The following is a 13,641-nucleotide window of genomic DNA, read 5'->3' as shown; positions in this document are numbered from 1 at the left end:
TTTTTGAAAGTAGTTTTTTTGGACTAACTTTTAAACGGCTTTATCGATCAACTTCGAAAACTAATCTGCTTTTAAGCTTGAAAAACCACGCCGATCGTCGCTAATCCGGTCAAAATCGGTTGATTCGTTCGAGAGATATCGTGAACGAAAAAAAACCAAAAAAAGTGTTTTTTTCACATAACTTCGTCATTTCTTCTCGGATCATTTTTGATCAAATAAAATAATTGTTAGAAATTAAAAAATTCCGTCGATCGCCGCTAAGAACGTAGAAATCTGTTGATTGGTTCGGAAGATATCCTCGATAAAATATTTGGAAACAAGTGTTTTTTTAACATAACTCCGACCTTTTTTGGAATAACTTTTAAACGACTAAACTGATCAATTTCTTGAACTAATCAGCTATTAGCATAAAAAAATTACGCCAATCGCCGTCAAGCCGGTCAAAATTGGTCAATTCGTTCGAGAGATATCATGAACGAAAGAAAACCGAAAAAAGTTTTTTTTTTTAAATTACTCCAAATTTCCTAGTTTGATCAATTCAAACGTGAAGATTCTTTATGAAACTGGAAAAATTGCGTCAAATGCTGCAACCGCATGAAAATCGGTTGATTTATTCAAAAGTTAGTGCGGTTTACAAATTAAAAAAATATTGTTCTATGAAACTTCTATCAGACTTTTGAGCTCGAAGAGCTTAAAAGCATAGAAAAGCTATTTATTCAAGCTCGAAGAGCTTAAAATAACACATAAATTGTAATATTGAGCTCGGAGAGCTCAAAAACATCGTAAGTGCAATTTTAAGCACCTAGGTATGGAATTTGCGGGAAGTTGCACGGATGGCCTTCAGGGTCAACCGTTTTCCTAATTTTTATTACATATTTCCATTATTTTTTTTTCTAACTTCCCGCTAAGAAAATCAAAGATTTTCAAAAATCGGGAAGTTATACCCCGTTTTTCGAAAATCGAGTTCTTATCAGATCTTGACGTTTTGAGGTCCTAGGAAGCTTCCCTGAATGTTTTCGCGACGATATCCGTATGTCTGTATGAATGTATGTATGTATGTATGTATGTGTGTGCGTGCGTGTGTGTGTGTTTTTTTTTTTTTTTTTTTTAGAGGGGGTAATCATTTTTGCGGATTCCAGGCATAGCTGTTTTGCCTGGATATGTGAAGACTCGGCGCAGTGTCATACTAGAACTCGACGCTAACGCCCCTACTCACTAAACCCTAAACTCCTTTTCTTCTTTCCTCTAATCCGTCATGGAAACCGCCGTCAAGCATTACTTCGTGAGAGGAGGATCTAGCTACTGCTCTTCCTTCTTGCGGCTAAGGTGTTAACTTCCTTCCTTCTATCTTCTAATAGTTGCTCTTCTTCTTTCGGTGGAACGCAAGTCTGTGAGGACTTCTGTAGCAAACGTGTTGGTACCGTTCCAGGCAGTTTCTGATGACTACATTGCCTCCACTAGTGAATCTGGTTGCATTCTCTGGTTGAGGATCCTCTCCAACTCTTCACGCTGTGAATCGAAACGAGGACATACAAAGGAGACGTGCTCCGCATCTTCAGCAACTCCTGGGCGGGACGGGAACTCTGAAGAATCATCGTGCTTAAAGCGGTGTAGATACTCTCGAAAACACCCGTGTCCCGACAACATCTGTGTGTGATAGTAATTGACCTCACCGTGATTCCGGTTAAGCCAAATGTCGATCCGAGGTATGAGACGGTGCGTCCACCTACCCTTCTCTGCAGCATCCCATTGTAGTTGCCATCGGCCTATGCTCTTCTGCCGTTCTTCAATTCTAAGTTCTTCAGGGCTCAGTGCAGTTGACCTTTTTCGTTGGTAAAGGGCCCGCCTTTCCTCTGCTAGAACTCTAAGAGGTAGTGTTCCGGCAATGACGCACACTGCTTTTTCTGATATTGTGCGGAAAGCACTGGCAACTCTCAGGGCGCTCTGTCTATAAATTGGACCCGTTTTTCTCCATGATTCTTGCGTCTCTAATGCGTCAGCCCAAATGGATATGCCATATGTGAGCACGGATGTTACTACTGATGACAGCAGTAATCTTCTGCTCTGCTTTGTTCCACCAACGTTAGGCATCAGTCGTGCTAGGCTCGCTCTAACTCGAAATTGAGTCGAGCATTAAGCATCATTCCCAGGTACTGAATGTACGGTTGTGTTTAATATCAAAGGCCAGATTTATCTCAGATGCTCCGCGACAATCACCACGGAAACATTATCTGCATATTCTACTAGTTTTACTTCTGCTGGAAATGCTATTTTCAGGAGACCATCATACATGAGCCCTTTGGTACACCACCAGTAATATCATAGTCCTTAAGAACACTTCTTGTGTCATATTTGAGGACTCTGTTTGTGAAGTAGCTTGCTACCATTCTACGCAAATACCCTGGAACTCGTTTTTCTTCGAGGGCGCGCATTACGCAATCCCAGTTAGCAGAGTTGAATGCATTTTTGATGTCTAATGCAGCCACCAAACAATACTTTTTGATGCCGCGATTCCATCTCTTTCCAGCAATCGCATCCTTAACTGTGTTGACGACCAGGTTGATTGCATCCAGGGTTGACCGTCCTTTTCGGAAACCAAATTGGTTGTCTGCCAGGAGTGGATCAACTACTGCTTCTATTCTTTGGTGAATTATCCACTCTAATATCTCACCCGCCGTGTCTAACATGCAGAGTGGACGGTAAGATGATGGTTCGTCAGGTGGCTTCTTTCCTTTCGGGAGCAGTACAAGTCTTTGCCGCTTCTACCTTTCAGGAAAGACTCCTTCCTTGAGACACGCATTGTAGGTATCCATGAATAATGCCGGCGCTGCTTTAATAGATGTTTTTAAAGCAATGTTTGGAATTCCATCCAATCCCGGCGTCTTATTATTCCCTAAACGATTGCATGCCTCAATCAATTCTTCCTCTGTGACAGGTGGGATGTCTTCAGGGTCAGGCTGCAGTGACGAATAGATCAACTCACGTTGCTGAGGAAACAACGTACAGACGATTTTCTCTAGTAGTTGTGAACATGTAGGTGACGGCATTGGTTGACATTTCAGGTAAGTCATGACCACCTTGTATGGTCTGCCCCACAGATCTACTTCTTCTCTACCTCTTCGACGAGTTTCTTCCAACAGCGTCTTTTGCTATCCTTGATGGCTCTATTCAATTTTCGACTTGGTGGGGCATAGCAGCTGTAGAAACGAATTCCGTCTACCCATGCTGCTACAAATCCGGCTTCTCTGTTGTTGACTGCCTTCTGGAATGGTAATTTGTCACAGGACTAAATGACAGCTTTGTTGGTACTGTCCGATTCCCAAGGTTGGGTACTCAGATGTTTATATGGTTTTGCTATCACTACTAAGTCTAGCTCTAGTTCGCGCACGGTTTGTATGAGCAAATCATGCGCAGCCTCACAATGATTGAGGTTGAGCTGTAGTATCTTCATGCTCGTTTATTTGTCATTTTCTCGAGTGCCTCTTTGAAAACCGGGCATCTGTATGTGCCAGTATGGTGGGCAGCGTCCTGCGCACCTTGATCGTCAGTGCATAATACACATTTGGCTTGATTTTTGCAATCAGCAATCTTGTGTCCTTCTCTTCCGCACCTTATGCAGTGCTTAGATCGGTCGATTTCACTTTTGCACTGTGATCCAAAGTGCCCAAAGTGTCAGCATTTGAAGCATTGTATCGGTCTCTTTGTTGCTCTCATTCGGCAGTTGACCCAGCCAATCTTTATTTTGCCGTTTCCTTCCAGTAGCTGTTGTGCTGAATCTGCTAGTAGTGTCACTATAGCCGTTTGCGTACCTCTGTAGGCCTTACGGATCTTGATAGCCTCTAGTGGTATTTCACAAGTTTCTCCGATTTCCGTTTTCAGGGCAGTCTGAATGTCCTCTTGCGTCGTGTCATCATCAATGTCTCGGATCTCGATGGTCTCCTGCGGTCCTTTGAAGATTACTTCGGCCTCTTTTAGAAGAATATCCGTGATGGCCTTTTGCAAGGCTTGGGCTTTGTCAATACTCTTTTTTGAGAGCGTAATCAGCATGTCCCAGGTTTTGGTTTTGTAGATCTTTTTCACGTTCGCGGTTTCTTCCGCTTAGGTTCCGGCCGGGGCTCTTTCGGCGTTTGCTTTGGGAGCTGCGCTTTTCTTTGCCTTTTCTGTTCTTTTTTCGACTGACGTTGTTGCCAAGCTGACGCTTTCATCTGTTCGTCGCTTTGCAGTGCTGCTCTTTGCAGAGGGCTTTTCTTCAGGTCCTTCTTCGTTGTTGCTTAGCTGAATGTTGGATCTGGAGAGGGACACTTAGCCAGTCCCGAAATACACGGACGGACTAGACTCGCTCGGGGCGGTGAAGATTCCGATCTCTAACACTCACTGCGTACTTCCTGATCAAGGCCCGAACCGACTGGCTCCTGATCCACTGTTGCAACTTACACCTCGGCAGAGCAAGCTCACATCAGCCGTGGCCCGCATCGTCAGAAATAATCGACACGGGTTCCGGACACTCCCAGTGAGTTACAGCAGGTGACGATCGTCTTGCTAGGTCAGTTAGTGTGACCAACCCATTATAGAGGAGTTTTGTCCACAGGAGCGTATTTTATTTGGCTCCTACCCTCTGTACCTTATCAACTAAGAGACTTAGCGTCATCCAAGGACAACGAGCGTTCTCCCATCCGCTACGGGGAGACGCGCCTGGTTGCAGTTTCTCCTTTGCCGCAGGTATGTGTGTGTGTGTGTGTGTGTGTGTGTGTGTGTGTGTGCATGTGTATGTATGTGTGTGTGTATGTATGTGACCATCTTATAACTTTTGAACGGCTTGACCGATTCAATCGCGGTTGGTGCCATTTGAAAGGGCTTGACCAAACTAAGATTTCTAATATTATTTGGACCGTTTCGAACCAGTAGATTTTTAGAAATCTCAAAAAAACTACAAAAAAAAATTTTTTGAAATGTGGTTTTTTTGGAATTACTTTTAAATGGCTTCACCGATCAATTCCAAAATCTAATCAGCTTTAAAGATAAAAAAAACCACGTTGATCACCGTAAGCCCGATCGAAATCGGTTGATTCGTTCGTGAGTTATCGTTGTCGAAAGAAAACCGAAAAAAGTGTTTTTTTGGAATTACTTCGAAATTCCTGGCTCGATCGATTCAAACTTGATTATTTTTTTATTGGGCTTTAAAAACTGCGTTGAATGCTGCCAAACGCGTGAAAATCGGTTCATTCATTCAAAAGTTATCGCCGTTTGAAAATTCAACGAATTGTGTTTTACTTAACTACTAATAAAGTTTTGAGCTCGAAGAGCTCAAATTGACACAAAAATCATATTTTTGAACTTGAAGAGCCCAAAAACGTAATGTGTAGTTTTGAGCGTTTAAGTACAAAATGAGCGGGAAGTTTCAGGGATGGCCTTTAGGGTCAATCGTCACCCTCATTTTTTTCTCTTGTTTTGCAATTCCTCAAAATCTACTAGTCCGAATCGGTTCCAACTTACAGGAAATTTAAATTTGGCGAAGACCTTTCGAATGACACCAACTGCGATTAAATCAGTCAAGCTGTTCAGAAGTTATGAGAGGTTTACACACACACACACATACACACACACACACACACACACACACACACACACACACACACACACACACACACACTCACTCACACACACACACACACACACACATACAGACGTACGGAAATCATCGTAAGAATAGTCAGGAATGCTTCTTAGGGCTTTGGAACGTTGAGATCTGTTGAAACCTCGATTTTTGCAAAACAGGGTAAAACCAATAACTTCCCGATTTTTCGAAAATCTTCGATTTTCTTAGCGGGAAGTAGAAAATACTTGTCTCCAAATATTTCATCGAGGATATCTCTCGAACCAATCAACTAATTTTTACGTTCTTGGCAGCAATCGACGCGGTTTTTTGAGCTCTTAAAATTGTTCTATTTCATCAAAAACGATCCGAAAAGAAACGTTGAAGTTATGTGAAAAAAACATTTTTTTCGGTTTTCTTTCGTTCACTATATTTCTCGAACGAGGAATATATGGCGAGGCTTCCACCTACCTCCGAAGAGGCCGTTTCCTAGGCTCAAAAGAGCTATACACGCACGTATATTTGTCCTACCCTCACGTAGGAAATACACATCCGTTTGCGGGCAAGGAAAAACCCTGCCCTCAAGCATTTACGCTATCATAGGACAGATGTGAATTGAGTTGAATTTAATGTCAATCTGTTGTCGTATCCAGTTAACTGTTTCAACCCATTCAACGACTGCGTTAGCCTGATCGGTAATATAATGACAACCCGACCAGTTACCAGCGAGGCCCATGCGGGGAGGTACAGCCGTAAGACCTGTTTGAGCCATAATACTTATCCCCCCTACAAGAGTCTCGTTCATATGTCTGTCTAATCTATTCTCCGAATCTTCAAGCTTACCTGCGTTGCCAAATAATTTGACAGCGTCACGAGGCCTTGCTCAGAAATATCTCTCGAACGAATCAACCGTTTTTGACCGGATTAGCGGCGATCGACGAGGTTTTTTAAGCTTAAGAGCGGATTAGTTTTTCAAGTTGATCTATACATTCTTTTAAAAGTAATTCCACAAAAACCACTTTAAAAAAAATTTTAAACTTTCTGCTAAGAAAATCGAAGATTGTCAAAAATCGGGAAGTTATTGTTTTCACCCCGTTTTGCAAAAATCGAGTATTCATCAGACCTCGACGTTAGAAGGCCACAGGAAGCTTCCCTGACTATCCTCGCGAGGTTGTCACTTGATCCGATTGGTTATTAAGCCGTTCAAAAGTTATAAGTGGTTCACACACACACACACATACAACCGCACGGACACCGCATCTGATGAAAACTCGATTTTCGGAAAACGGGGTAAGAACAATAACTTTCCGATTTTCAAAAATGTTTTATTTTCTTAGTGGGAAGTTAATAGTATATTACACACCTAGGGAAGTAAAGTAAGAAATGTTTCAGATCACATGCAATTGTCAGCCGAGGCGAAGCTTTGATCTGAGGCTTTCTTATTTACTTTCCGTGGAGTGTATACTAGTTTTTTGCTCGACAAAGGCAGGAAGCGGCACTTTCGTTTAGCGCAGCGGGCTGAAAGTTGACGCTTCCTGCCCGTCGAGCAAAAAAATCAATTTTTGCGCTTTTACAGAATTGATTTATCATAATTTTAGTACGACAAACATTTTTAATGTGAAACATTTATAGACGGAGGGTAAACCTGATTGGCGTGGTGATACAGGCCGTGGCGACGCTTCGCTACGCTATATTATGATGGAATATATATACTATACGTAGTCTATAGGTAATAGCGTGTTAGACATGGCGCCGCGATGCCATGCGCAAGTGACTGTGCGCAGTCTCTCTCGCCACACTTAGCTGGCATACCTATAGTATATATAGTGTGTGACATGGGAAATTTTCTAAAGTGTGAAATTCCGAGTTTTAAAATTATTAGGTTGGCTAAGCTGAGGAAAAGCAGAGATTCGACGCGCCTGTGTCGCCCCAAGCAGCCTCCCGATCAGAATGACAAGCTCGAGGTAAAATTAGTAAAAGAAAACGCGCCGAATTTAAATTAAAAATTCAAATAAAAAGAATACCGGAATGAGTGTGAACTATTGTTGAATGCATGAGTGAGTGAGACTAGACTATAGCGATCAGACGACCCGCGAATTTCTACGAGCCATCGACGATCAATGCGACATCTGGCCGCGAGGATGGAACGACGAGAAAATTTGAATGGACCAATGACGACGGAGAGCGATCAACAACAAGTATGCGAGGCGCCATCTGAACACGAGGCTGATCACTAATTGAAGTATCGACCAATCATCGATCGCAACGGAATGCTGGACGCATTCCGTAATACAACGGCCGGCTAGAAGAAGCTGTGAGCTGATTGGATGCGAGTTTTTTGGGAACGAACCGAAAAGAAAAGGGCATGTGTTGCCGAGGAGGCAGCCATATTAACAATTAATTCTGATCTGGACGCCGTGACTGTGGCATCGTGCAGTTCTCTTCTTGATTATTTTTGCTGTTTAATTTTTTTTTAAAATTTGTCGCTGACGTGAGTACAATTGTGTACATTATTGTGAAATATTTCACCGAATTGTGTTGGACACTACGACCCCGGACACGCCATCGCCGAGATATCGACGCTCTTCCGTCAGTTTTGCCGCCAACTTCGCCTACTTGGTCAGCATCGCCCGAGACGTCTACGGTAGCTGCAGGGTAAGTCTGGTCGCTGTCCTTATTAGCCCCAGGGTGTCATCACCGCGAATTTTGTCGTGTTAAAGTAATTTGTTTATAATTCGAGTTGCACGGAATTAAATAAATTCCGTGCGGTATTTTTGAAGCTTAGTGACGACACTCTGCGGCACGGTACCGTTGAGTCACGTGTTTGTGTGCGTGGAATTTTTGCTCGGGATTATAAGTACTGTTTACCTACCTCGAGCTTCAAATACCCGACAAAGCGGCTTAGTAAATTGCTTTGGAAAATAAGTTGACTAATTTGAATCCTTCGCATAATTTGATTTTTTTTTCTTGTCATTGTTGAACAATTTGGCGATTTGAATTATTTTGGATAATTTTGAGATCTTTATTAGGTTTTTGCGATTGAATTTATTATATTCTCTAGAAATTTGTGTATTAAAAATTTTGCGATTGAAATTATTGGATGAATTTTGCGATTGAAATTATTATTTTTTTTAAAAAAAAAAAAAAAGAGAAAACTTCTTAAATAAATTTTGCGGTTGCGATTTTTGATAAAGTTTTGCGATTAAGATTTTGTTATTAAATTTGGCGATTGAAATTTTTGATAAAATTTTGCGATTGTAATTTTTGATAAAATTTTGCGATTGAAATAATTATTTCCTTTTTAATTTTTGAATAAATTTGGCGAGTTGAATTAATTCATATTTTTTTTTAAAGAAAAGACTTTGTAATTTTTTTTGGTTACTCGAATACTTTTTTTTTGTAAATTGTTTTATTTTGAAATGTTGAATCATTGCGTTAGCACTAGTTTTGCGTTAGAATTATTTTTGCGTTAAAATAATTTATGTTATTAATGCGACCTTGCCGACAGAATATATTTGTTGTTGAATAAACCGTTGCTGGATTAGAAGTGAACGCCTCAATTATTTTTTTTTAATTGTTGTTGCTCTGATTAACCGATCCCATCGTCCAATTTCGATTTCTTTGTCCGTCGATTGCCGTTATTCGATTTTTGAATCTCTTCAACACCGACCCGCCGCCCGACAAAGAGCAACAGCGATATCGACCCGTGGAACATTGAGTTCCTGGCGCCCAACCAAATCTACGAACCAGGTAGGCCAATTAATTTTTGTTGACCTGATCCGGTCCTGTCGACGCCAGTGCCGGAAAAGGCATCACAAATTATGGCGCCCAACGTGGGGCAACACGAAGAGATTTCGACGCGTCGCCACTAAATTTTTAATTAATACTCGGCCAACGCGTTAATTTACCCAATCGACAATGACTTCGGATGACGAGACCGTAAAGGAGCAGGTACCCCAGGATCAGGGACTCCTACAAGACCGTGACGCCACGAACAATGGGGAAGATACCGCTAATCCAGCATCTGGACCGCCTACGACCCTGCCTGATCGCGTCATAACGCCACCTCCGAGTGGCTCGGGGCAGGATACTTCCCGAACCGCACCAGACCCCCTCGTATTGGAGCGACGACGACTTACGGCTGAACGACTTCGAATTCAGGCCGAAGTCTCGACGACTCGATCCATGAATGAAGCCGACGAATGGGTTTATGCATTAAATTCGCTACAGGTCAGCGAAATGCTGGTTACTCTCAACGCGAACCCATTATGGTCATCCGGCATACTCCGTGACCGATTATTTCGTGCATTGAAACGCAATATTGATCCCGAAACGGTATGGACCCTCGAAGATCAGCCGATCACGCGATTCTCGGATGAAATCACGGATAAAGGGGTCCAGAATTCCTTTATCTCGCCGCCTCGCTGCGGAGCAGCAGCGACAACGACGATGACGACCACGACAACGATTACGACAATGGCGACTGGTCTATTGACGGTGAACACGACACCCACGAGTACCGGGAGGTATTTACCGATGGAATCGCGACCCCTTATGTCGACTGGCGTTCCACTAGGGCGCAGGCGACCCATTCCGAGCCCACGAACCATGCGAAGTCCGACGCATGTACGATTCCCGCCCGCAGCGAACTCCACGATGAGCCAGGCAAACCACTTTACTCATCAACCTGGATGTTCCCCGATCACGAGAGACAATCATGACACAGACAGTCGTAATGGTCTTTCGCGTACTGGACGTGCTCACTATCAGCCTGCCATGTACGAACGAGTGTCCAAATGGAACTTGAAGTCCTCTGGACAAGACTCGTCGAAGCTTGAACCGTTTTTGCGACGCCTGGAGGAATGCCAGGTGACCTGTGGTCTTAATGACGCCGATGTGTTGGCTGTTATGCCATTAGTCCTCACAGGAGCAGCCAAGACGTGGTGGACCCACATGAAAGGGGCCATTGACTCGTACGATGTCTTGTGTAACGCTCTTCGAGAGCGTTTCGGTGAACCCGATATTGAGTGCCGCGTACCTCAAACCAGACGACAAGAGCGCAGGTGGCGGCGGTTGATGACGTTTCGTCCCCACCAAAACCACCAAAATTGCCGAATTCGTCCCGGAAGAAAGGGAAACCCGCGAAGGCCCAATTGATCCCACCACCAGCTGTAGAGGATCCCCCTCCAGCGCAACAGGTGGCCGCGTTGAATGCTTCGGCAACCGCGTTCGTACCACGTGATAGGACGGGCCATCCACGACCATTTACGATCAATCCCGCACTCCGAGGGTGCTGCTTTAATTGTGGCCAACCAGGTCATCTCCGAGCAGCTTGTCCGAGCCCTCCTCGAACCGGTTACTGCTGGACTTGTGGTTCAGCAGATTGTACGACAGTTGGGTGCCCTGGTTTCACTCGCTGGCAGCAACGTCGGGCTGCGTCGCCGGGAAACGCTCCCCGGGGACAGCAGTAAACGATCCACCGCTGATCTCCGTCGAAATTGGGATCGAAATTCCGGTTCAAGAGGTTGCCGCTGCGGCTGCTTTGCCTCTACCGGATATCTTCGACATCGAAATCGAGCCTTTTGGCCCTGCGAACCAGACGTTCGACGCTAGAAACCCCGAATCGTACGTACATCGACCCGTAACCGAACCGAATTTTGAACCCGTTGACCCGAATCGAACCTGTCGACCCGTAACCGAACCGAACGACCCTTTTCGATCAATGCATCAATGCAATGTATGCGCATCTACTGAACGGCTATGGCGCTGTCGTCAGTGTAAGAATGCGTATTATTGCTCGAAAGAACACCAAGCTGAGGATTGGCCTGTTCACCTCTTCATTTGCGCACCGCCTGACGAACGAACCCGAATATTTCGAGAACTTGCTGAGGAAGTCTGTCCGACGAAGACTGACGGGAATGACCGACGACCGTTCGTGGACGTTCAAATTGGAGAACGCACGATTAAAGCGCTGTTAGACACCGGAGCTTCCGTGACGTGTATCAAGGAAGTCGACGAACGTAATTGGGTCTACGGACTAGGCGCTCGCGTCCGACCCACGAACAAAAAGACCGCTGCTGTAGCTGATGGATCAGTCATGTCGATACATGCTTTAGTTACCTTGCCGCTCGTGATTAACAACGAGATGCGACCCGTCGAAGTCCGAGTAATCCCGAAACTGAATTACGATATGATTCTCGGCATGGATGCTATTGCCGCATTCAAGATCTGTTACGATGGACAGACTGGACGCTGGTGGATGAAACGAACCGACGAGCTGTACGATTGGAACTTAAAAACGTACCTTGATGGAAAAGACGTCGCGGCAGTCGTCGAAATTACGCCTGAGCAACAAAATGCTCTCGATGAATTGCTCGCTCGTAAACTGCCATCAGTGAAATACACTGGTGAAACGACATTCGCGAATTTGATGACTCATACGATTGATGTACAAGGCCACGACCCGATTCGATAACGCAACTACCCGACGTCACCGATTATCGAGTCCGAGATGTGCCGTCAAGTAGACGAACTGCTTGCTGCGGGCATCATTGAGCCATCGACGAGCGCCTGGTGCAATCCAGTAATCATGGTAAAGAAAGCAACCGGCGAATATCGAATATGCTTGGATTTTCGACGACTAAACGCCATTTCGAAACCGTGCGCATACCCGTTACCTTTGATGACTTGGATTCTTGATCAACTGAGCGGAGCTAAATTTATTTCTAAGATCGATCTGAAACACGCGTATCACCAAGTAAAATTAGACCCCGCAAGTCGCGAATACAACGCGTTCTGCGTTCCAGGCCGAGGTATGTTTCAATACGTTGGCATGCCGTTTGGGTTGGCTGGAGCTCCACCCCATTTCCAACGGCTCATAGACAAAATGTTAGGACGACGACGCGGACTTAAGGTCTTTGGCTATCTGGACGATTTGATTGTCGTCACGGAAACCTTCGAAGAGCACGTGGATGCTCTGAACGAAGTGTTTGATGCCTTGAACGAGGCAAATTTGAAAATTAACGTTGACAAATGCGAATTTTGCACGGACGAGGTCCGTTATCTAGGTTACCGCGTAAACGAACAGGGCCTGCTTGTCGATCCAGATCGGGTAAAACCGATGCTGGACTTCCCGAGACCGAGGAACATGAAACAAGTGCGACGATTTCTTGGGATGGCGTCGTGGTATCGACGTTTTATTCCTGACTTTGCGACTATTGCCGAACCGTTGACGAGACTGACGAGTAAGAAAGTCCGTTGGACTTGGACTGCCGAACAAGACGCCGCATTCGAAGCCCTGAAAGTGGCGTTGGCCACGGCTCCAGTGTTATCGTGTCCCGATTTTTCGAAGATCTTTGTGTTACAGACTGACGCTAGTGCGACTGGGTTAGGCGCTGTTTTAACGCAAGAACACGAGGGTGGTGAGAAAGTTGTAGCTTACGCGAGTAGGATCATGAATAAGGCCGAAAGGAACTATTCAGCAACAGAACGTGAATGCTTAGCCGTTATATGGGCATGCAAACATTTTCGCCGATATTTAGAAGGCTATCGCTTCAAAGTGATCACGGATCACAGTAGTCTTCGTTGGCTGCGTGATCTAAAAAGTAAGACGCCTCGGCTGAGCCGATGGGCGATGCGATTAGCTGAATATCAATTTCCGATCGAGTATCGTAAGGGCTCGTTAAACGATGTCCCCGATGCCTTGTCCCGAATGTTCGAACGCGACGAATTCGACACCGACGATGATATCTGCGTGGTCGACGAAGAACCTGAACCTGGTGATGTACCAGTTGCTGAGTTGGTTGATGACTGGTACACACGACGCAAACGAGACGTATTGGATAACCCGAGACGATGGAAAGGATGGCGAGTCGAGGAGGACCGCCTGTACCGCTTTAAGCCGAATCGAATGATCGCGCAGGTCGTCGAGGACCTGGACGCCTGGAAACTAGTTCCACCAAAAGCGGCGCGTTGGGGCATAATCGCCGAGAATCACGATCCACCTGAAGCTGGTCATTTAGGAGTCGAGAAAACGGTTAATCGAGTCG

This window comes from Cotesia glomerata, linkage group LG1, assembly GCF_020080835.1.
Source record: "Cotesia glomerata isolate CgM1 linkage group LG1, MPM_Cglom_v2.3, whole genome shotgun sequence".
In the NCBI taxonomy this organism is placed as follows: Eukaryota; Metazoa; Arthropoda; class Insecta; order Hymenoptera; family Braconidae; genus Cotesia; species Cotesia glomerata.
Note: the sequence above shows the minus strand (reverse complement) of the source record.